Genomic DNA, 24,158 nt, shown 5'->3' with positions numbered 1-24,158 from the left:
GAAGAAATTAAAGATGGCATTTGACTGATGAAGAGCAAGGAGAGGAGTTTGAGCTTAAAGTTTCTGCAAGGTCGGGGAAAGTGGAATTTGACATCTGATTAGAAATAAAAAGGTTCCAAATGGATGCACTGTTATCTTTGAAGCACTAACAAACCAATATCTGAGAATGGCTGGAGTTATCAAAAGAGTAAAACAGTTTCTATGATTTCTGTAATTCCAGACCCTTATTGTTAAAAACATAGAACAACATAGTTATGCATGAGAAGGAAAAAATCATCTGGAGATTAATTCAATTGGTCTCATTATAGGAATCCATCTTGCAGCTCAACATTATTTAAGTATATCGAACAGTATTTAGTGATGTGGAAATGCAGTTGAATCTACTTGGAATTTACACAGAGAACAGCCATGTACAATGCAATGTCAATCTTATTTCCTCCTTTGTCTTATTATATTACAGCAGGCAAAAAGAGTTATGAGTTCACATGATGTGAAATAATGTGATATTCTATCAGTTGAGATTGCAAAACTATCTTTTTCTTAGCTGCGGAGAGATATAAGTAAATAAAGAAAAGCAGCCAGAAGCAATTATGTAAAACTCTGAACAGTATTCCCTAGAGAGAAAGATATGTACATTTTCATGTCTAGTTCCATTATGTGTGTTCATTTCAAATCCAGACACTTTCCAATACAAACAAAACAAATTCAATTTTGTTCAAACAACATACCCTTCTAACGCTTCAAGTGCCAAGTGAGACGAGCAACACAAAGCCTCTATCAAATTAAACATTTCTTTAAGAACAATGCAAATTCTATTAATTTACGTCCAGTAATGGGAGTTTTTCTGATTCACTGCATGACTACATTCTATTTTTGCAAAGAATAAGCTGTTTGTTTCTACTTTCAATCTTGTTAGTTTACAAAAAGATTTTGTCACTCATGAATGTCAAATAACATATTGTAAATACAGTCTTTAAGTGCCTTTACAGAGATTTATTTAGGCTTTACTTAAAAGGGAAAAGATGGGAGTAGGTGATTCCATCATATGCAGCTCTGCTAAGATGAAGTGATATGTCCATTTTATTCATCTTATGGGATCAATAGGAGGACTGTCCTCAACCAGCAACAGCTGGAACATATATATACACACACACACACTTTTCGCCTACCTACTGTGCAGTGAATGATGGATGCATCCCTGCTTGATTCACGATGAGCTATGTAAGGTACTTATTGACCACTGTAGGGAAGGAATTGAATGAAGGAAGGAAGACTTAAATAAAGCATTAGAGTTTTCTTTATCTGCATATTTGGTGATATTTATGATTTGATAATGAGTAAAACACTCAGAGGAATCATCAGCTGAGAGGGTAGAATTGCAAGGAACAGTGAGAAAGGTAGTACGACAATATGACATTAGAGAAAAAGGTGCCAGGCCAGGCACTTAGAGCTTGGCTTCAAGCATTTCAGTTATAAATTAGAATTTTCCACTGCAACCCAAGGAAGGGAAAGACCAGGAGTGTTAAGTAACCATAATGGGTGAATGTGAGTGTGTGGATTGTCCGGCTCATAGTTCACAAACAAGTTTCACCATGTCTAGTGCACACAGGCGACTCATGGGGGGTTACGAAAGCAACCCAGCCTTGGATTGCCTTGAGGCCCTGTCTCTCCACAGAAATGACTCATGGGGAGCTGTGTAGACAGCTTAGCCCTGGGTTGTCTGATAAACCCTAAACAGGGCAGTGGCTGCACCATTCAAAGAACCAAATCCTGAACTGAGCCTTGAAATCCCTCAACAAATAGTATGCCCTGAGTCTCAAACCAACCACTATTCAGTTGCCTGAGGAAGCAAGGTAAAAAAAACCCAAAACCTGGAGGGTTTCAGCTTCAGTTTCAAATGACAACCTTGTGTGTTCAAATAATCACAGACCATAATTATTCACATGCCATAAACGGGGTCATCTATTCTCCTAATCATGCTGACAGCTCTTGTCTCTTCCTCACCTCCTGTTTAAATTCATCTTCTTGGACCCAGATTAACAAAATTGCTCAGAGTTCATTTTAGGGTCATAGCAATGCGTTGTATTTTTCACTTTAATACCACTGTACATGTCTGTATACTTCTGACATCCTTCAGGATCAGAATCACATTTACATTTTCTGTACCATGTTGTACTGATGGCTCGCTGTGATGGAAAAGGACTTAACTGCAAGGTTCAAGCAAACGACTTGAACTTCACTCGCAGACTTAACTGCAAGGTTAATGTGTCACTAATAACCACAAACACATCATCCATGAAATCCTCCCATGATCCTTCTTGCAAGAAAGGCCAGAATAGAATTAGTTAGAAAATAGCGTACTTTCATATCTAGACCAGAGAATACATTTTAGTGCTGAAATATTTGACTGCTAGCTTCAGATTTGTTCAGTTTGTAACGGTATTTGGCAAGTATAAGGAATACATCAATGAATTACCTCCTTGTCTTTGATTATTATTCATGTGTTACCAGTTAAGCAGCAAACTCATAAATATATTTGGTGAATTGCATCCAAATTCCAATCAAAGATAATGTGCTATTTCAACAGAGCTTGTAGACAAATAGATACTGAATAAGGCTATTAATCTGCAGCAGAAATAGCAGATCTCAGTGACTGAAAGCTGGAAGTGAAGTGTTGTGTGATAACCCATAGAGTGATGAGCTTAGTGGGATTTGAAATACCTCAGTATGCTGTTTGTTATGAAGATGCATTATAATTTCAGCAATGAATAGGAAGCATCCAAGGATAAAAAATCAAAAGAACCCTCAATAATGTGATTAGAGAAAAGCTCACTGTACTGCTATGTGCAAGTTTAGGCAATTTTTTGGCACTTCTCAAGAGCACCCTTCAAGTTACAGGCTTGAATTCCTCCATCTCACCAAAGAACATCTCTCTTAACTGAAGTAATTTGTTCACCATGCATATTCACATTCTGTTTTGTAGCAGAAAGACCTTGCCCTCCAGGCTTCTACAAATGCAGTTGATTTAAACACCTCTATAAGCACGTCTAGAGAGATGGGTATAGAGAGACTACAGCGTGTTCCAATCCAGACATGTCTCACATGAGCTTCCTCTTGTTCTAGTCAGCTTGTGACTGAATTAGGAGTGTAGCCTCTTAGGAAAGCTGTTTGGTCAGAGCATGATGCAAATGAATATCTGTAGCTCTTAAGACAGTGATTTAAATACCTAGCTTGCTCAGCAAGTGAGCAGAAAGGACTCTAGCCAGGCAGCACCCACCTCTTCCCAGATAACTGCCCAAAGGTATATATTTTTAAAAAAAGTATTGTTTATTTACTCAGAGGCTCTTAGCCAATGAAGATAAAACTAAAAGGGATTTTATGCCTGCTAAGAGCTGCTAAATGCAGTAGCCCGATATATGCAAGGCTGCCACAGCTCCCTGTTCCTGGGTCCCAACAGACATGCATGCACAGACACCCCCCCACCCCCGCCCCAGCCAGAGCCACCCACATCATATATACATATACGCACAGAGGTCAACACTGGTAGAAAACACAGCATTCACACAACCACAAACAGTACAAAAGACCCCATCCTGTTCTGCTCTCAGGCTTATCAGGGTGAAAGCCTGTTAGTGGAAAATATACATGTGGGTAACGTATGGATCCCTTCAGTAGCTGGTCTGTCCAGTAACTGGATCCACTGGTCTCCCAGGTGTTGGCATTCGGGTGTGCGAACTCAAAAGCCCGCAGCCTGTGTCCAGCTCCTGGTACTCAGACCTCCTCTCACACACACAGACACAGGCACTATGGATCCCTACAGTAACTGGCCTTAGACACCAGGTCTATCCAGTTGCGCGCCCCTGCATCCCCTGGTCTCCTAGCTGCCTCCTGGCCAGTCACACACATGCCCATGAGTCTATCCAGTAGCGGGTCCAGATCTATAGTCTCAGCACTACTGAACCCCAGTAGTGGTCTCTACAGGAGCTGCCTCAGGCCCCCTGGTCCTTCCAGTAGCCAACCTGCAAACCCTCCTGTCTCTCCAGTATCTGTACCAGACTTACAGCCTCTCCAATAGTTGGCTCCCAAGCCTCTTATCCTACTCACCAGTTAGTGCAGCTTAACGTTAGCTACCGATCACACACTGAGATACACACACACACACACACACACACAAACACTCCGGTCTTTCTAGTTGCTGGCACCCCAAGCTCACGGTCCCCCATGACACATGGTCCTGTCCCAGTTGTTGGCACTTAGACCTCCATACACGTACGTGCACACAGATAAGAGAGTCCCCTCGCTCAGGAAAAGAGTTAGAAGTGATGTTTAATAAGAAGACAGGACAGACTGTGCTGATCATATGCAGGTCGTGGCCAGACAAGCATACTGATCAGCCATTTGTTTACAGGTGACCGATCCCTCTTATCCCCTTCTTCCTCTTTTTTCCTATGCCTTTTCCTCCCCAAAACAACCTTGGCCCCTTCCTTCCCTGTGTTTGGTTCCTCCCCTAAACATCCCAAGATGTACAATCCAAAAATTGTTCTTCCGCTACATCCCATAATCTCATATCTCCATAAACAGCAACCCTTCCCAGTTTGAAAGGTGCTCTGGAGAGCTCCTGCCATTGACTCAAGGTGACGGGTGTCACCTCCAGACCATGGGGCTGATGGCTCTCCAGTGACAGACCTGGGATGGACCAGGGCAGGAACTCATGTCTCCAATGAGGTTATTAGGGCATTACGCCTCCTTTGTGTGTGGGGGGGAATGGACAGACCTTTTATAACAACCTAGCAATGCCTTGCTCTTAGACACATTTATATTTTTTCTGTCAGCCCTAGGCATCCTGCTCCTGGCCCTGGGAATATGCCGGCTGATGAAGCTTCACACCTTGCACAGCTGTGTGGTTGCTTCTTAACTAGACTGATGCTGACAGTCTTCCCAGCTCCAGGGTCTTCATGGCTTTAGATTGATCCTAGGTTCAGTCCTATAACAAGTAAACCCAGACCATCTAGCTGAGGGCAGAAAATGCATTCACCAATTAATAATTCTCTACACTGTCTCTGTAAGGCTTAACATCACTGTCATTATTTCTTTTTTGTTAGTTTTCCTCAGAAAAACTCCTTGATTTAACGTAAGCCAGCCAGGCAGGATAATATTACACAGTCAAAAAAGACACATAAAATGTTAGTGAAAAATATACACAACATTCTCACTTCTCCGTGGTTGGGTATGACGATGCCTAAAGAATTGCATTTTAGACAGACACACAATTATATGATGTGAATTAGCAATTAATTATACTTTGACCAGAAATCTCTCTCTCTTTCTCTCTCTCTGTATATGTAACCTATAACATTGCTGATCCAATTATAAAAACAACTCAAATTCTCCATGCTGGGTCTAAGTTTTAATGTGATTTTTCTGTAACGGTACTATTGACTCTCCAATTCAGCAAGTAGCATGATTAAATGTGCTTTGTTGCTTAAATCATTATTCTTCTCAGCCAAAGCTGCTGACAGTATTTTTAGTCAATTTTATTTAAACAAGTTGAAAGTATGCTATAAAGGCAGAAAATTAATAAAACAGAATCTGGAAAAGATCGTCTTCTTCCAACAAAGGAATATATGTATGTCTCACAAATATTTAGGTTCGGATTTCAGTCTTTCCTGCTGCACAGATGAACAGAGTGAAAATGCTATAATAATAAAAATAAATCACTAATTGGCAATTTGATAATATTTGGTGAAAAACTAGAGTTTTCCTACATATTATGTTAAATTACATAAAACTTTAAATATTAGGTTTTCATGGAACTTCTCCTAAAGAGCAAAGGCTGACTTTTTTGTTTTGAAACCTTCTGATACAATTCAAAGAATCTGTGCAAACTCTTCTTTGTATTTACAGCCATAACACAACTTGTTAAATCAAAGCATCTTGAATGGGAAAAGCACTATGCTGCAACGCAGAGACCTGTCCTATAATTCAAAGTCTCCTAGCAGCTCAGGGCACATTATTCCCCCTTTCCCCAATAACCATCACCTTCCTGAAGTTATACCATGAAAGAAAAAAAACATTCCGGTAGCAAAGCTTTCTTTGCAAACATACAATAACTGGATTTTTAGAAAAATAATTGCCTTATTTTGCAGAAACTAGGCAATTCCAAAACCACTGCACTTTACTCATACCCAAGCCAAACGAGTTCCCCCTTTGCCACTGATGGCTTTCTGAGCTGCTAATTAAGCTGACTCTTAGGAGGAATCATTTTACCAGCTGTCTGGATAACCAGAGTTAAATGGTTAAATGGTACCTTTAACTGTAAGAAAGGTATTGTTCCATGTCTTTCTCCTTCTTTGCATGTATTAAGAGACATCAGACACTGAAGTCCATTGATATTTTTGTGCTTCTGTTCTTGTTTCTTAAAGACTTCTGCAGAGAAAAGCTGCCAGTGGAGGACTAAACATTTATTTGGAAAATAGTGAGAGGACAGGATTGCAGTCTTCCCAACCTGTCTTAAAGCTCCAGAGATTGAACTGATGTGTAAGCAGGATGGCAGGCTTTGATGGAAGGAGGAGGAGCAGCACCACAGTCTTTCCCCTCTTTATGTGTTAGGATAGTCCACAACGTAACAGTAGTCATATACCCCAAATTTCAGTTCCAGCCTCACAGCAGCCTCACTCTAACCTGCAAAGTCAATATTACCATTGCTAATAGAATGCATGTTCTCCACACCAAATTGTTTTCCCCACTATTTAAGGCACAAGGCATGAAGCTGACCCAACAACTTTGGGAAAATCTTCTGGGAAAAGATAAAAAATTATCCCTTAGTTGACACTTTGAGTGATTACAGAATCCTAGAAAGCTTTGGATTGTAAGGGACTGGTGGAGGTCATCTGGTTCAAACCTCTGGTCAAAGCAGGATATCTTGAAGTGTATTTGCAAATATATAATTATCCTTCTGGAGGGATAATTTGATTTTCTTTCTTATTGCTTAAATAATGCCATTTACAGTTAGCAAAGCAATCTATGTTTTGCAATTAAATACATTAATGAGGAATACTGTATCTCTTTATAGAAAAAGTGAATTGTATTAAGCAGGTGAAGGGGAATAATATTCTATGGTAAGAACAAAAACATTTTTTTCTTAACTATGTAAAAAATGTTTACTGCTATTACATAAAGTAAATGAAAGACAACCCTTCCTCAATTCAGACTATCTCCATTTTATTTTCTCAAGGATTTTCTGTGAGAGACTTCTAGATCAAAAATGATAATCCAGAATATTTATCCATCAGAAACATTCAGGAATTTTAATTTAGCCCTTGAGACAGATGTATGTACTTTAAGAATTATAGATAAATTAAGTTAATTATTTAAATAACATACAATAATGTTGCTGTGACATCTTGACAAAAACATCCCCAAGCAAGTTCTAAGTAATGTTGACATACTCTTTTGTGCACAGACAAATCTGTCCACAGGCTGTCTCAGCTTTCCAACCTAAATGATTCTATGATTCTATGACTCCATACAAACCAGTTCTGAACTAAACCAATATAGGTTGATAAACCAAAGCTCACTTCTTATGCCTCAGTGACACGGTGTCCTGTCTGGAACAGCTGGACGACTGTGAGACACACGCAGAAGTGACATACAGCTGTTGTATATTTTGTGGATATTCACACTTTATTTGAGAAAATTCTGCTCCAAGTCCCAAATGCTACAAGCCTGAAGAGTAAATATAAATAATCCCACCATAACACAGAAATATCCATTTCTGCTAATTGTTGAGTTAATTTTTGCCCTGCTTGCTCCTTACAAATGAAAGATTTTTTCCTAAAAATTACTAAAAAGTATGTATTTTACAAGCGAGCTTAGGTCACAAACAGAAGTGTATATTGGGAATGTACTACCAATTTCAGTATGAAATATGACTCTTTAAAGTCATATTAAGATTAAATTAAGATTCTTGATTGAAGGTGACTAAATTTCTCCAAAAACCAGAATTATTTGAAGTCTTCCCTTTCTGGAATAAGCACAGTAATTTGATAAAAAACAATAAGATACAAGAATTGTTTTTTCCATATTATGAAAATCTCAGAATCCTCGAGAGACACTGATTATTTAGATAATTGACATCCAAGCCAAAGCTAACACAAAACACAGAGTATTTATCATTTTTCTCATTGTGATTCTTAAAATAAAGATGGGGTTTAGCTCTTCGGCAGTAATTGGGCTTATTTTGATGTGTGAGGAACATAACAATTATAAACATTTCAGGAGTGACAGCTGAAATAACTGGGGTAGAGGGGAAGAATGTACTAAAAGTTTATTTATGACAAACATTAGAGGAAAAATGTAGATTAGATTATTAGTATAAACAGTATATTTCAACTGAATAATTACTTAGGCTAGATTCTAAAAAATGTAAAATTCAACGAATTTAGAGAGTTGCGTTTGATCAGAAAATAGTAACTTCAATAAATTGCTGAAGTTCCAATTAACAAAAAACAAATGCAAACTAATTAGGTAAACTTAAATATAAATTTAATTGCTTAATACAAATGAAGTTATTTCAGCAAAATCTTTAGTCAATATTCCAGTTTTGGAACCATGGGATTCACTTCTCCCCTCTTATTAAAAAAAAAAAATAAAATCACATAATCTACTTTCTACATGCCTATGAATAACTATAATTACTTTACCTTCCTTTTATTTCACCACTCATAAGACTTTACAGATAACTGGTTATCTTTTGACCTAAAATATATGTTTAAAAAAAACAAAATCAGGAAGATTATTTTGACTAAAAACATAAGGAACATGGCATGATCATAAACATAACATGAGTCATAAGATTTTCTACTTATGTAAACAGGTCAACAAACTTGCATCTGTAACTACTAATGTGTAGTGAATCAGAGTTGTCCCTATCTTGACTGGCAGTTAGATAAGAATATGCGGTTATAATGAAAGAGAAAAGAAAGCTACAATCATTTGGAGGAACATAAGACCACAGCATTTGATTATTCTTACATTTAAATATTTTTATATTTAAAAGTAGGAGACATGCATGGTGAAATAAATAATTATAAGTGATTCAGAAGAAATCTAGTAAAGGTTCAGACATGAGTTCTGTAGCTCATCACAAACTCTGAAGATGAGTGGCCGATGGTGTCCTGTAACTCTGGACGTACAGGAACCAGGTCAGAAAGGGCCAACAGCTACAATTTTCAGGGATATAAAGCATGATATTGATGGTATATTACTCTATAAACACAAAAATGGGTTATTACATTTTATCTAGAATCTAATCTGAAAAACCCCTTCAAATTCAACATTCTTCACTGAATATCATTCAGATCTATTCTTTATTCTTCTGCTACTTTATGAGCTTCAGATTAGATTAAGAAAGGTATATGTATTTTAATTAGAGAATGGATGAGGTTGGGAGGGGCCTCTGGAGGTCATCTAGTCCAATGCCCTTGCTCAGGCAGGGCCATTTAGACATGGTTGCCCAGGTCCATGTCCAGGTGGCTTTGGAATATCATCAAAACCTTCTCTGAGAAACCTGTGCCAGTGTTCAGTCCGTCTCACAGCAAAACAGTGTTTCCTGATTTTTGGAGGGAACCTGCCATGTTTCCATTTGCACCCATTGCCTCTCATCACTGGAAGGAGCCTGGCTCCCTCTTCTGTATTGTCTCCCATCGGGTATTTATATACATTAATAAGATCCCCTCTGAGCCTTCTCTGCTCCAGGCTAAACAGTCCCAGCTCTCTCAGACTTTCCTCCAGTCCCTGTATCATCTTAGCAGACCCTTGCTGGACTCTCTCCAGTATGTCCATGTCTCTCCTGCACTGCGGAGCCCAGAACTGGACCCAGCACTCCAGGTGTGGCCTCACCAGTGCTGAGGGGAGGGGAAGGATCACCTCCCTCGACCTGCTGGCAGCACTCCTCCGTGCAGCCCAGTATACCATTAGTCACCTTTGCAGCAAGGGCACATTGTTAGTTCATGTTCAACTTGGTGTCCACCACGACCCCCAGGTCCTTTTTTGCAGAGCTACTTTCCATCTGGGCATCCCCCAGTATATACTGGAGCATGGGATTGTTCCTCTCCAGGTGCAGGACTTTGCCTTTCCCCTTGATGAACTTCAGGACGTTCCTGTCAGCCCATTTCTCTGGCCTGTCCAGGTCCTTCTGGATAGCAGCATGACCCTCTGGCCTGGCAGCCACTTCTCCCAGTTTGGCATCATTTACGAACTTGCTGAGGGTACACTCCGCCCCATTAGCCAGATCATTAATGAAGATGTTAAACAGCACTGGACCCAGTATTGCCCCCTGTGGTACAGTGCTAGTTACTGACCTACAACTAGACTTGGTGCCATTGATCACTACTCTCTAGGTCCAGCCGTTCAGCTAGTTTTCAGTCCACCTCACTGTCTGCTCATCCAGCCCGTATTTCACCATACTTCTTTATGGGGATCTTATGGGAGACAGTGTCCGAAGCCTTATGGAAGTCCAGGTAGACAATATCCACTGCTCTCCCCTCATCTACTGAGCCAGTCATTTCATCATAGAAGTTTACCAATTTGGTCAAGCATGACTTCTGCTCGGTAAATCTGTGCTGACTATTCCTGGTGACTTTATTGTCCTTTGTGTGCCTAGGAATGGTTTTCAGGATTAGCTGCTTCATCACTTTCACAGGAATTGAAGTTAAGATGTTTATTTACTTGGTTAATTTAGATATTTCTACAAATATGCGTATTTTATGTAGCAATATATTTGGGTTTTTTCTTAAATCTTCTATTATTATTTAAATATCATTACCATATAATGGATATTTTCTGCATAAATATCCATTCATAAAAAAAGGTATAATATTTTATACATTATCTACATTATACATATGGATGGAACCCCACCCCACCCATGGAGTTTTCTTTATGTACAACTGCTGAAAAAAAACTTTGCAGCAACGCTTATGGTACAAAGTAGAAAAACAAATGGTCACCTAACAGATTTTACTGAAACAGAAAGTATGCGAAAGTGAAGGTAAGAGTGAGTCAGATCCTTATCTTTCTTGATGTGTCTTGGAGGGGGAGTGTGAAACATCTGAAATTGCAGGGATTTGTCTGACAGGGTTCATTATCTGCATCTCTAATGTGCCAGACAGAAACAGCATACGGGAAGCTCTCCACTGTCCAGCCAGTCCCTAAGACACTGTACGTGGCATCCATAGTGTCCTTTGTTGGCAGCTTGAGTTAATCTTGTGTGTTGCTTCCTCACACCTCTGCAACGGCCAGCGTCAAAACCAGCACCTGCGGTGAAGTGTCTTGTGTTGTCTTCTCTGCGCAACATCATCGTGGCAAGGGCAGAGGGGAAAGCTGCAGGCTGCGTGAATTTTTCAGCCCCTCCGAAACACTTCAAATTCGTGTTATTATGTCAGTTCATGCATAGGTCACACCTGTGTGTCCCTGAACTGCTGCCAAAGGCACTGCTGCAAGTAATACTATGACAGGTAGATAATTAGACCTTGACCCTTGTCCACGGGCTCACTCTAATAGCAGTGTAGAGGTAGTCCTTGATTCTGTCCTTGGCCTGGCCCTCAGGGATTAGTGACTCAGAAGAATCAGATTTAAGAACTGGAGTTTAGTGGGGTGGGGGGAAATCATCACAGGTTTATACTTTTATAAAGTTACCTTTGTAGCTTAACTCCTTGAAAGAGAGTGAATGTCTGGGCTAAATACAGTTGGAGTCTAGTCCTTTTTGGCAGAAAAGCAAAAAAAATCCCAGCAAACCAACCCTGAATCATTCTACACCGTAGAGTTTCTTTTGAGCTAAGCTCTGATCAGGAAAGATGAGAAAGATAAGAACTGCATGGTATTAATATACTATCTCTCAGGATACAGCAGTAATCAGTTACAAAGCAATTCCTTGAAAAAAAATTGTAATTCACTTACCTCTCAACCTAATAAACTGGGAAGGCAGTCAGTTTACCTTTAAGGCATACTGAAGTATATCTTTCAGTAGGTTTTCCTGTACTAAATTTGGACCTATGCATAAGAAACTTCACTCACAGAGATTACAAAAAGCAAGGTTACTTAATTATAATGTGTAGTAAAAATGAGTGAAGTGTTGTATTTCTTCTGACCTCAGACAGAGCTGGTGGACTCAAAAGCTTCTGGCTGCAATATAGGAAAGTTCTCGCCTCCATGAGGGAAAGAAATCACATTTCAAATACATGGATGCAAAGAAATGTTCAGATACATACTTGGCATCCATAATAGCTACCAGGACCAAGACCAAGCATGAACTCTTAAATCCATATTCATGCATCATGGAAAATATTTCTTATTAAACTCAACTCCTTTCTTAAACATGACAATTTTTATCTGAACGCATACACTGTATTGATAGCTGGCTGCTCATCTGGTCTAGTCATAGCTTTGTTGCATTACAGCATTGCTTTTGAATTACTGGGTCGTGTAGTCTTGTGTCTAGAAATTGGCAAATAAAGCAGAAATTAACTGAACATACATTTCAGGATCTTTTGAGCCCTTTAGAAGCAGTCCAGTTGTCACGCTCCTGTTCTGCCGTTACAGTCCGTGCAGGCCCCTACTTCCTTCAGGTACTGGGTGGAGTCTCTATGCTCATAGGTGTGAAAAACTTGTATTCAAGAAGTATCTCTAGCTCCCTTTTTGATATTTTCAGCTCATGACAATGACCATGATCTTTTCATTTTTCAGAGTTTACAAGAAGCATCTCCTGTGCTGACCTTTACATTTGACAGGAGCTTCTCAAAAACATTTATAAAGTTACCACAGTGTCCTTCTTCAAGACACTCACTAAAGATCTCTTTTACCACAAAGCTTATGAAAACACTTAATAGTGGTTATGTTGACAATACAATATATCTGTTTCTTATCACACAGACTAATGTAGTCTCTTTGGACTCATCTACCAATGTTTATTTAGGGTCCATCCATTTTCTCTTCCATAACAAGAGAAGTGTAGAATCACAGGCTCTTAAAACAAGGATTTTCTGATCCACAGGAAAAAAGCCTGATCACTGGCCTTTGGTGTCCACCTGCCTGTTGGTGTCTAGTTACATTCTTCAGGGAAAAGGCGGCAAAGATGACAGAAAGCAATCCCACTGTCCTGGAGAAATCAATTAGTATTTTGATAGTTTAGTGACTCTGACTTATGCAAACCTGTCTGTGTCTGCATTATAACTTGCTAGTACGTTGCTGGCAGTCTGTTTGAAGTGGACTGAATATTTACTCAAAATCTCAGTAGATTTGCAGCTCTATTGAGTTACTGTACAGCCCATGCTAGTAAGCTAATACAGCAAAAAAACAGTTATAGGAGAAACCGGCCTGCATATATTGCCTTTGTGATAGTTTCCCGACAGTTTATTTTTCTAACTGAGGCCAAAATTGTGTATTAATTCATAAATACACAGCAACAGAGTTTCTGAAATGAAATACTCAATATATTTCTCTCTTTTCTTACATGTCTCTAGTATTTTATGGGAGAAAAACATAAACACGATATATAACCTGATATTTATCCCATGCAACCAAAGTGTTTTAAAAAATTCCCAAATGGCAGGGTAAACCCATTCAAAATACAAGTTTTCATATAACTTCATGTTAGTGTCACTCATGCATATACGTTTTTAACACATTCATGCAATTACTGCTTTCTTTCAAGAAGTGGCAAAAAAAGGCACTTTTTCATCAACCCAGTGGGATTTTTCTTTGCTTTGAAATAATTGTAAGGCAATACAGGCTGACTAAATATTTTATTTCACTTCTGACTACACTATATATGAAATGTTTTAGACTTGTTTCACTGTGGCAGGAAAGAATAGGTACACAGGTTCTTAACTCTGTCGGTATTTGGTTTATTTACATATGTATATCTAATTGCCATGCATATTTGGGCATCATTACTCTCTCACCGATTCCTTTGGGCTATACATCATGACAAAGTTGCTATTCGTCATTGCACAATCAGACTGCACACAGGTAGCTTGCTTCAGATGAATTCTGATTGTGCAATGAAACATGTTAGACTAAAAACCACACAAAATTCCTGAGAATTACCATCAATTTGCAGCTCCATACACCTTACGGTGGCCCCCAATCCATTCATTCTGGCATCTATGGCGCAATCATTTTAAAAGCTGGCAGAAAGGAGGATTCAGTAGAAAAAACACTACACCGAAAGTTATGAGACATGAACTCTTAACTCCTTTCACTGACCTCTTGTTTAAACCTGACAAGTCACTTGATATCTTTAGTGTACCTCAGTTTGTGAAACAATGAAAAGATTCTTTCTTTTGAAGGCTTATGATGACCTTTCATAAAGAAAATAAATGAGGCACTTTTTCCACTCCTTTGTGCTTCACAGCACAGAGAAACAGAGATTTTTTTAAATTGTTCCCGAAAAACTCTTTCTGATGCAGAAGAAGTCAGGCATCAGTTTGAACAGTTTTTTACATCTTATTTTTTGATTCACAACAGAACAATTAGGTCCATCATGCCTCACTGCCTGTCAGTCTTGCCAGAACTCCCTGTAGATGAACACACAGCTTCGATGTTCTCTAGAAGGAGATTTAGTAAAACAAGGTCACGATCATTTAAGCTCGTGTAGGAACAACTCTTGCTGTATCATTAGGCCAAATAGGTGTTTGCATAACAAGATGGTTTAAACTGATTCTGGAGCATAATTAGACAACAGTTTTAGAAAAAAAAAGGTTGGTGTAATCTGCAGCACACAAAAGTCCCTGGGTAAATCACTGATGACAAAGCAGGTCTGAGTGGTTACACAAAAAAAAAAGAGATTTGCAACCTGGCTGGTATTCAGCTGTCTTTCATTGCCTAATTTCTCTTTTCCTCGCTAGGCACGCTGCATTTCTTCTTCCAGGACATCAGTGCAAACTCACACAGATCATTAGCCCAGATGAAAAATAGCTTGTCAGGCAATGAAATACTTCCAGTGATATGACAATGGCCTGTTTGCACATGCTGAGCCTGAAAATATACAGGCAGGACAGAAGTGCAGAAGGAAAATGACTCAGCCAGTGATGCTCACTACTTGCAGAAAGTTGTCATCTTGATCCATATAGCACGTCTGAGTTCTGAGCGTAAGCATCATATACACAATGATAATCCTTCACTTAACAGTTGGAAGAATCACAGAGGAAAATTTTTCAATAGACCCTTTGCTGGCAGTTACTAATTTCTTGCTGCACTTGTCTGGCACAAAGGTTTTAAGTCAACTCTGCAGCACTTAAAGGGCACATTAAATGAACAAGAGCAGACAACTGTGTATCAGCAGTGCCAATATCACAGTGTGAAATGAATAGTTGTCTTAGCATAGCAAGTTGCTCAACTTGTGAACATCTTTCCAAGCTGGAATGTGGATGGAGGAGATGTATGATAGTAGACATTGACTTGTGTGAGCAGATCTCAAACTATTGAAAAGCATAGTAGTAAGACAATATGCTTAGGCACTTCTACAGCAAGGTGATGGCAGCAAAAAGTCTTATTTTTTCAAGCAAAGAAGGCTATTTTGAGTCGTTTTATAGAAATTTTCTACTCTGATTAAAGGGAAGGTTGTCTTACAATTTACTGCACATGCACATTTTCTGCGATATCTGGGGATATTGTTTATACTATGTATTATATGTAAAAGAGTTTCTGATGGGTACATTCACATTAAAGCATCAGACTTTGCTAACATCTAGAACGTTTCAAATGTGAAATACTTTTCACACTTGACTGCATATATGATCAATGAAGGTACATAACTTTATCTATGAATACAGAGAGAAATGTGAAGGCAGAGCCACTAATCACTTATATGGACCTCAAAATTATTTTGATTCTAAGACAAATGCTTTGTGAAGAGACTGCAGTGAGAAGCTGGTAAGGCAAATCAGCTCCACTAATAGCATCGGCCAGAATCTGCTTTATAGTAAACCATTAATGGTGAAATAAGAGGAATGGAGCAGCTATTTAAACACACAGCCTAAGAGAATAACTTTGTTTTACTAAGGGCTCGCTAACATCTCCCTCAAAATTTACTCTTTGTATGTATGTCAGGTACTGTTTCCATATTTTACTGGTCTGTTACAAGATGCAGCTCACAATTGTTCTTTACAGCCCTTAACAGCTAAAATAGGATATGCTGGCTTCTAACAGACACCTCACCTAAACAAGTTGCATAAGTTGCCTCAGAAACCGATGGAGAAAGACGGGCTCTGTCAGGACACAATTTTTCCTTTAACAACACAAAAAGAAAAGGACCAGCCTTCTCCCAGGAATTCTCGCTATTAGTGCTAGTAGCTTTAGGAAGTTAAAGGTATGTAGAAATTAGATGTAGGGAATCAGACACCCCTGCATGACTCTAAGCTCCCTTGCACTCTGCCTTCCAAAAAAACCCCAAACAACCCAGTATGACTCAATGTCTCAAGCTGAACAGAAACATGACTACAACTATCAGTACTGTGAGCAAATATGTGATGGCGGGATGCCTGCTGAACTGATCTGTTGCTTTACTGCTTCCAGCATCCCTGATTTCACAATTTCTTTTTTTTTTTTTTTCTTCACTATGAGCATTCACAGAAAACAAACAGTAAAAGTAAAAAACCAAATAATGGCCATTTCAGGAATTCATGATGTCTTTCATTCTGCTTTTACTGCCTGTAGTCAGAAGGGCTCTCCCCAGTCATTAAAGAATGCTAGAGTTCAGTTTCAAGATAAAATGTTAAGGAACTCTACTAGTAACCTCCTTTCTTTTAAACATTTACTCTTTTAACATACATTGCCTTCATTTCAACCCATGTGATCATTTTTACAGTTCCTGTACCATTTCCCACCTTTTTATTTTTAAACTTATTATTTAACATGTAGCACCAAATCAAATGTTTAACTCAGGCCTTCATACAGTCATTCTTTGTTTTAAAAACATCAAGTCATCTTAAAGAAAAATGATGGGCTAGTCTGGCATGATTCACAACACTATGTCACCTTACTCTGCTTCCAATATCAATTTCTGTAATTAGTTTTCTTCTGATTCAAAATTTGTTCTAAATTCTTGCATATAGTTGAGGCAGAAAAACAGGTCCTCGGTGAGGGGAGAGGGTGAGACTTTTTTACCTCTGTCTTAGATACTCTTAATACTATTCTCCAGCCACCTGGTACCACCAAGACTTGCTATCAAACCTATTTTATCTGGTATAAGATAAAATGCTGGGACAGAGCTCATTTGGTGTTTCACCCTTCTTCCTTCCTTTTACCTGAGGCTACGAGACTTTCAAATTTTTTGTCTTTTCATCGCATTCCATTTTCCATTGACTACATTGCTTGGTTTTCCATATTCCTGTGGTGGGTTGACCCTGGCTGGACACCAGTTGCCCACCAAAGCTGCTCTATCACTCCCCTCCTCAGCTGGACAGGGGAGAGAAAATATAACAAAGTGCTTGTGGGTCAAGGTAAGGACCAGGAGGGATCACTCACCAATTGCCATCATGGGCAAAACAGACTTGACTTTGGGAAAATTAACTTAATTTATTGCCAATTGACCAGAGTACGGTAATGAGAATTAAAACCAAATCTTAGAACATCTTCCCCCAACCCTTCCCTCCTTCCCAGGTCAACTCCACTCCCAGTTTTCTCTACCTCCTCCCCAACAGCAGCATGGGGGGACGGGGAATGGGGGTTGGCAACAGTTCATCACTTATTGTCTCTGCTGCTCCTTCCTCCTCACACTCTTCCCCTGCTCCGGCGTGGGGTCCCTCCCACAGGAGACAGTCCTCCACAGACTTCTCCAACGTGAGTCCTTCCCATGGGCTGCAGTTCTTCACGAACTGCTCCAGCGTGTGTCCCTCCCCCGGGCTGCAGTCCTTCAGGCACAGACTGCTCCAGCGTGGGTCCCCTGCGGGGTCACAAGTCCTATCAGAAAATCTGCTCCAGTGCGGGCTTCCCACGGGGTCCCAGCCTCCTTCAGGCATCCCCCTGCTCCGACATGGGGTCCTCCCTGGGCTGCAGGTGGAGATTTGCTCCACCGTGGACCTCCCTGGGCTGCAGGGGGACAGCCTGCCTCACCGTGGTCTTCCCCACGGGCTGCAGGGGAATCTCTGCTCCGGCGCCTGGAGCATCTCCTCCTCCTTCTGCACTGACCTGGGGGTCTGCAGGGCTCTTTCTCTCTCATATTCTCACTCCTCTCTCCGGCTGCACTTTCTGTTCTGCAGCAACTTTTTTTTCCCCTTCTTAAATACATTCTCCCAGAGGCACTACCACCGTTGCTGATGGGCTCGGCCTTGGCCAGTGGCGGGTCCGTCTCGGAGCTGGCTGGCATTGGCTTTGTCGGACATGGGGGAAGCTTCTAGCAGCTTCTCACAGAAGCCACCCCAGTAGCCCCCCCACTACCAAAACATTGCCATGCAAAACCAATACAAACTTAAATTTGCATTTCAGGGGGCACACAAAATTACTTTATTCTGCTGTGATTGTTGTCCGTCTAAAAGTGACCACTGACTGCTCTTTTCAGTTCCTTAAGCTTTATTAAATCCTCCTTAAATGTTTTCACTAACTATAGAATGATAAAATCATTCAATTTAGGAAATGAAACAAATACTGAGGCTCTGATAGGAACAATATACTTATTTTTTCATCCAAATGACAGCAAAAGCTGTAATTTTTTCTATTTTTTTTTTAGTCATCCTGGCTGGCTGCTTCTTCATGAGAAAATGTATTGCAGATAGCTACTGCAGCATACAATCTGATACAAGGCTCCAGACAGCTATTTCAGCTTAGAAATTAACTCAAATGAATGTGGCAATAATTGTTGGAGCTCAGTTACATGTTTTTGCTAATTAAAAATTGAGGGAAATGCCATAGAAGAGACAGTAACATTTGTTAACAAGAATACACAGATTTGGCTGTTCCCATTGACCTCTGAAAAGGTTAAATTGCTAGAGCTGTTGGGTCAATTAGTAAATATGTCAAATCTGGGTTGTTCTTTATCTTGTTTAAAATAAAGAAATTATATTTCATCCCACTGATAAATATGAGGAAAAAAAGTAATTGATTACTCTGTATATTTCATAAAATTACACAAAAATTTCATGCATTGTAATCCTTGTTCTTATATTTCACTATCTAGGTTAATAAATTTCACTTCCTTGTATGTGTCTGTCTTATATGTGTCTCCTAATAATTTTTGAACCCTGCTGAAACAATATCATCCAATTTGATAGAGGAGAAGCAGTCTCGGGACTACACCATATTCTGAGAAGTATCATATATTGTCAGGCCTATAATTTGCATATAACAATTACAACCGTTGCAAATAATGAGTTGGTAACTTCTTTCAAAAAGAAGTGCAAATGCAGCATAAAATTAAAAATATTCATTAAATAAAATTTTCCTCTTTTTCTTTAATTTGAATTAAGGTCATTATTTGCTTAAAATCATTTCATTTAAGTAGCATATCCTTGAACTCGTTGTCTTATCTTGTCCACATGAACAAGTTGCCAACTTTCCTTCCTAAAGCTCAACTAAATCACATTTAATTTTTATCAAAAGACATAAAATCTCTATTTAAAGCTCAGCAATACTGAAAAGACCCACCAATCACAAACTGCAATAAAGACAAAATAACTATATTCTCATAATACTAGCAATGCTAAAAAAAGAATCCAAGTCACTCGTGATTCTGAACACGATTTTACACACATAGTAAATCTTAAAATAACGATTATTAGATTAGCATGACCTTGATCTGGATACTATGATTATTCCAGCTAGCCAGTCTTAAGAATGGATTTTTTTGTCAAATTTTGAGAAACAGCTTGAGGATGTGCAATGTCCTTATTGATCTTGCGATCAAAATTTTTCTTTAACTGCAGTGTTTTGCAGCTTTTAGTCTATTAAAACCAACAAATTATTTTAATTCCAGTAAAGTGGGATTATAAAATTCTTGGTGAAATTATCATTAAAGTCTGCGAGCCATTCTGTCTATCAAATAAATTTATTCCTGTTTGCAGACCTCTTTAATAATGACCATGGCCCTTCAGCAGCAATATATTGGAAAAGGGAAACACTATCCACACTTCTTCCTAAGTAGTGATGCTACTATAAAAATGTTGGAAATTTTACTTTGAAGAATATGAGACATATGAATGTATGAGATATTTGTATAGTTATTCTGAAGTAAAAGGTTGGTAAGATTAAGATAGTAGAGCAGAGATTCAGAAGCTGCCATTTCTTTGCACTGATTACCAGCCATACAAGTAATGTGACTATATGGACCTACTTTCGCAGTATGTAAAACAGGGACTTCAGATTAATTTAAAAGAACAACTCTTTGTGAACTTAAAGCATGTTCTTGTTGAGTCTTACATAAATTTACTGAAGACAGTATCTAAAATTGAGATAGTTCAGACTTCTGATATTTCAGGACATGTGTTTGCATTCAGAAACAGATGTTGGGTCATTCTGGTCAAAAATACATTTTAGAGCAAGAGGAAAAGTAAGCCAGCATGTGCAAAAGAAGACCTGATTTTTCAAGGTAAAAGACACAGCAAGATAGCAGAGAAAGTCAATTCTGCAAAAGAAAATGAACTACACTTTTTATGATAATAATGATTCCACTGTTAGTACAGAACATTTCAGTCACTCTACTGAAATGAGTCTCATTTTACTTCAGAGTTTTGATTTGCTTTAAAGTAGGACACTTCATACTTTGGTAAAATAATACCAGCCAAAATACATCTTTTTGCCATGTTTGTCTACAGTAGATGCTATTCTTTCTGTCAAAACCAGCAGAAAATCTGTATCCTTATCTTGTATAATAGAAAAAAACATTTTTTAAAAGAACACTGCTCTTTCTTGCTAGATGTGACTCATTTCTAGCAAACCACAAATTCAGTCCCAGACTCCACAAAAGTCCATTCTTATGTTCTGGCCTCTATCTTTTACTCAAATTCCTCTTAGACATACTCAGAAAACTTCTCCAGAACTCACATAGCAAAATGAGTTTACAGTTAAAGATCATCTTCCAAGTTTTTTCATAAATGCTACTTAAATAAGGTTAGATTTTCATGAAAATTATATATTGACCAAATATTCATTTTCTGACTAAATTCTCAACAATTCAAAAGTTTGCCGGTACTACTCCTCTGAATCTCCTGTTACCAGAAAGATGTCGACTGTGCAGGTGAAAAGACCACATATTCTTCAGAGAAGGAACTACACAACTTTTTCTGCTGCCTGCATAGGCCCAAGCAACAATCTATGTCCTGTAAATAATGGAAGTAATGGGAAAAAGCTAGATATGCCTACAGTAAATTAAAACTTTATTTCTAATGAAAACCTTCTATCTAATCAGAAAGAAATTTCAGTTGTATGATTGACAAATAAACACCAAAGACTATTATATTTAGAAAGGCAGACACGACCCCTAACAATGCACACGATGGGATGATAGGTTCTGTTGCTTATGACACTCAGGTTACAAAAAGGTTAAAGGGTTACCTTTTCATTGTACTGACAGTTTATTGGACGAGGTATTTCTTACTACATAGGCCAATATGGGATATGGTCTATTTCTACATGTTTATATAATAGTTTCTTCAGTATTGAACACAGAACTGTATTTTTTTTATATTTTACTACTGAAACTTAAAAAAAGTCGCAAGACAAGGCCTTCAAAATTCACAAAGAAACTTATTTTTAAAACGTGCCTCTTTCAGTAGCGACCTTTCAAAGCACCAGAAGTCTGCCCACTGTATCCTCCAATCCCTGTGAATCTGTAGCACTAAAACATAAAACGTTTATGAAAGAAAGAGTTTGGGAGAATCAAAAGTAGACTGAAGCAGTGCACCCTGCAACTGTGACAGTAAGAGTGACTCAGCCCGTACGTACCTGGCTGCGGAGGCACACCATCCCCACAGGCAGGCAAGGGCAACACCTGCAGAGTCACGGGCTTCCAAGCGCACCAGCAAATGGCAGTTTCCCTTGAGAAGATGCTGGAGACCTTCCTGCACAGGTAAAAGAGACACAAACAAACATCAGAGAATGGGTCAATAATCCAGTAATTTTTATACTCTTGTTTTACTGCAATTATTCATATCTTCTATCAGTAACAGAAATGCTACGACTAAAGCTATCAGGTACGATAGCACATTAGCATGATCTTCTTGGTGTAACACTTGAACTGCTGAGCAGTGTATGTGCCCTGAGGGCACACATGGCATGGCAAGCAATGTCATCAGCAAGTGATCTAGGCTGTTTATGGGAAATGCTGAGCAGCCATCATTCTCAAAACAGATCTGCTAAAATATAATTACAAATACGGGTACGCCTTATCTGGAGACGGTGTATTACTTTCTAAGTAACTGAGCAACAACTAAGGAACATGAAGATAAGTTACAAGGATTATCTTTTCCCATTGGCATGCCTTGTCCTGACTTTCCGTTCTAATTTCACAGGCTGAATAGAAGGTAATTCCTTGAGGATTTTATACTTCACTTTTTCTGTTGGCTACAAAATGGTAATCATGAAAATACCTAGTAGATAAACAATTCTTTGTATGAGGTAACAATTCCACTATTAACAGGAATAAAATCTAATTAAAAGTATGTCACTTCAAATCTCATGTACTAATATCTTATTTTGTAGATCAGCACCGGAAAGAATTCCTATTTTAAAGCCCCTTCACTGAAAAAAGAGTGGTAGCCAAAAATCAGCTAGCTAAGTCAACTTTTGGGGATCTCAGTTGTTTGTTTGACACTTCTGAAAATCCCACCATTTATTTGAATGCATAAATTACATCAAGATGTCTAATATTAGGCACTCGTGCTTGGAGGAGAGACTTGAATCGGTGGAGTGCTTGAACTTCTGGTCACATGAATGCAATTAATATTAGACCACTCAATGGTGAATAGTAACTTTTGAAGTGGAAGAGAACAAACAAGAGACTCTGAGGGTACATTTATGCTGAGGGTACAGTTTTATATGCACAGCAAGGATATCTCATCACCAACTGAATAGTGCAAACAGGTCCACACTATTCACGTTTTCTGGCCTTTTAAGACAAAACATGAAATCAAAGTGACAGGAATGAACTCCAGCAGAAGAACCATCTCATTGCTCCTTTTTGCTCAAGACTTTATTTTACTCTGACTTTTTTTTTCCTCACACACACTTTTTCTATCATGCAAGCAGTTTTTCCTCTCATGACAACATATGTGGTGGTGGCTTCTTCTCACAGCTGGTTCCCTAATACCATCTATGCAATCTGCTCACTGTTTATCCTACAGCCAGCTGCCCTTCCTCTAAACACAAGCTGGAGCCCGGGAAGAAGCAGCAAGCATCCAGAAATTTAGGGAGAGGCAAGAATGCAACCAGCCTCTAGTGAATATATAAGTTAATATTTAACGATGGTAAAACCTGAAAACCTAAAAAGTCTAGCTGAAACAACAAACAGAACTTCTTGGGGTATGGAAATTTTAACAAAGAGCCAAGTGAAAAGCTTACAGCCCTGTAGATAGATTTGAATGCAAAGATTGAGAAAAAATGTCCTTACAATTTGCTCCCATGACATCTTTCTCCTGTGCAAACAAGTGCTGCTAACACACTGTCCTGCTATGGCTGGCCCACATAGTACAGTCCCACCGCCATGGGCAGTATGAGGAGGAGAGAAAAGGGGACAGCTGATAGAACAGCGACAAGAGAAACCAAAGCCAGAGCTACAGTCTAATTCCAGTCTGCTCCTACAAGAACTACAGAGCCATTTACAATAGTCAAATCTCAATCAAGTCATCTTGCTGAATCCCAACCTATGGGTGATGCCCCTGCAGCCCCTCAAGCTAATCGCCCCCCTAATACCCTGCAGAGACCGTTGCTGGGCTGCTGGCTCTTAGATAACTGTAGCTGGAGCATTGATGGAGGCTTTGGGGCAGTTTCACTCAATGTCTCTCATCTGAAGTATCCACTGAGCAAAGATACTCAGTCCCTCAGGGTCCGATACATGGTGCAGTGTCCAAATCCAGAGTGCAGAACCATACGCATTTATGGTCAGCTTTACAGACGGATTCCTACGTTAGACCAGTTCCTTTGCAGGCTGTGTCCGTGGGGCACTTCTT

General features: G+C 39.1%; 1 long non-coding RNA gene across 1 annotated transcript in view; it reads right to left on the bottom strand.

Annotated features, from left to right (window-relative positions):
• The window catches only part of LOC138690257 (uncharacterized), a 238,598-nt gene extending 216,552 nt beyond the window's left edge, over window positions 1–22,046 (bottom strand). Inside the window, exon 1 of the long non-coding RNA XR_011329058.1 lies at window positions 21,937–22,046. This is a non-coding gene — a long non-coding RNA (uncharacterized lncRNA). The remainder of the gene's footprint in view (window positions 1–21,936) is intronic.
• Between the last annotated feature and the right edge of the window lie 2,112 nt (window positions 22,047–24,158).

The sequence above is a fragment of the Haliaeetus albicilla genome, chromosome 21 (genome assembly GCF_947461875.1).
Source record: "Haliaeetus albicilla chromosome 21, bHalAlb1.1, whole genome shotgun sequence".
Lineage (NCBI taxonomy): Eukaryota > Metazoa > Chordata > Aves > Accipitriformes > Accipitridae > Haliaeetus > Haliaeetus albicilla.
This window is presented reverse-complemented; position numbering and strand designations above follow the sequence as displayed.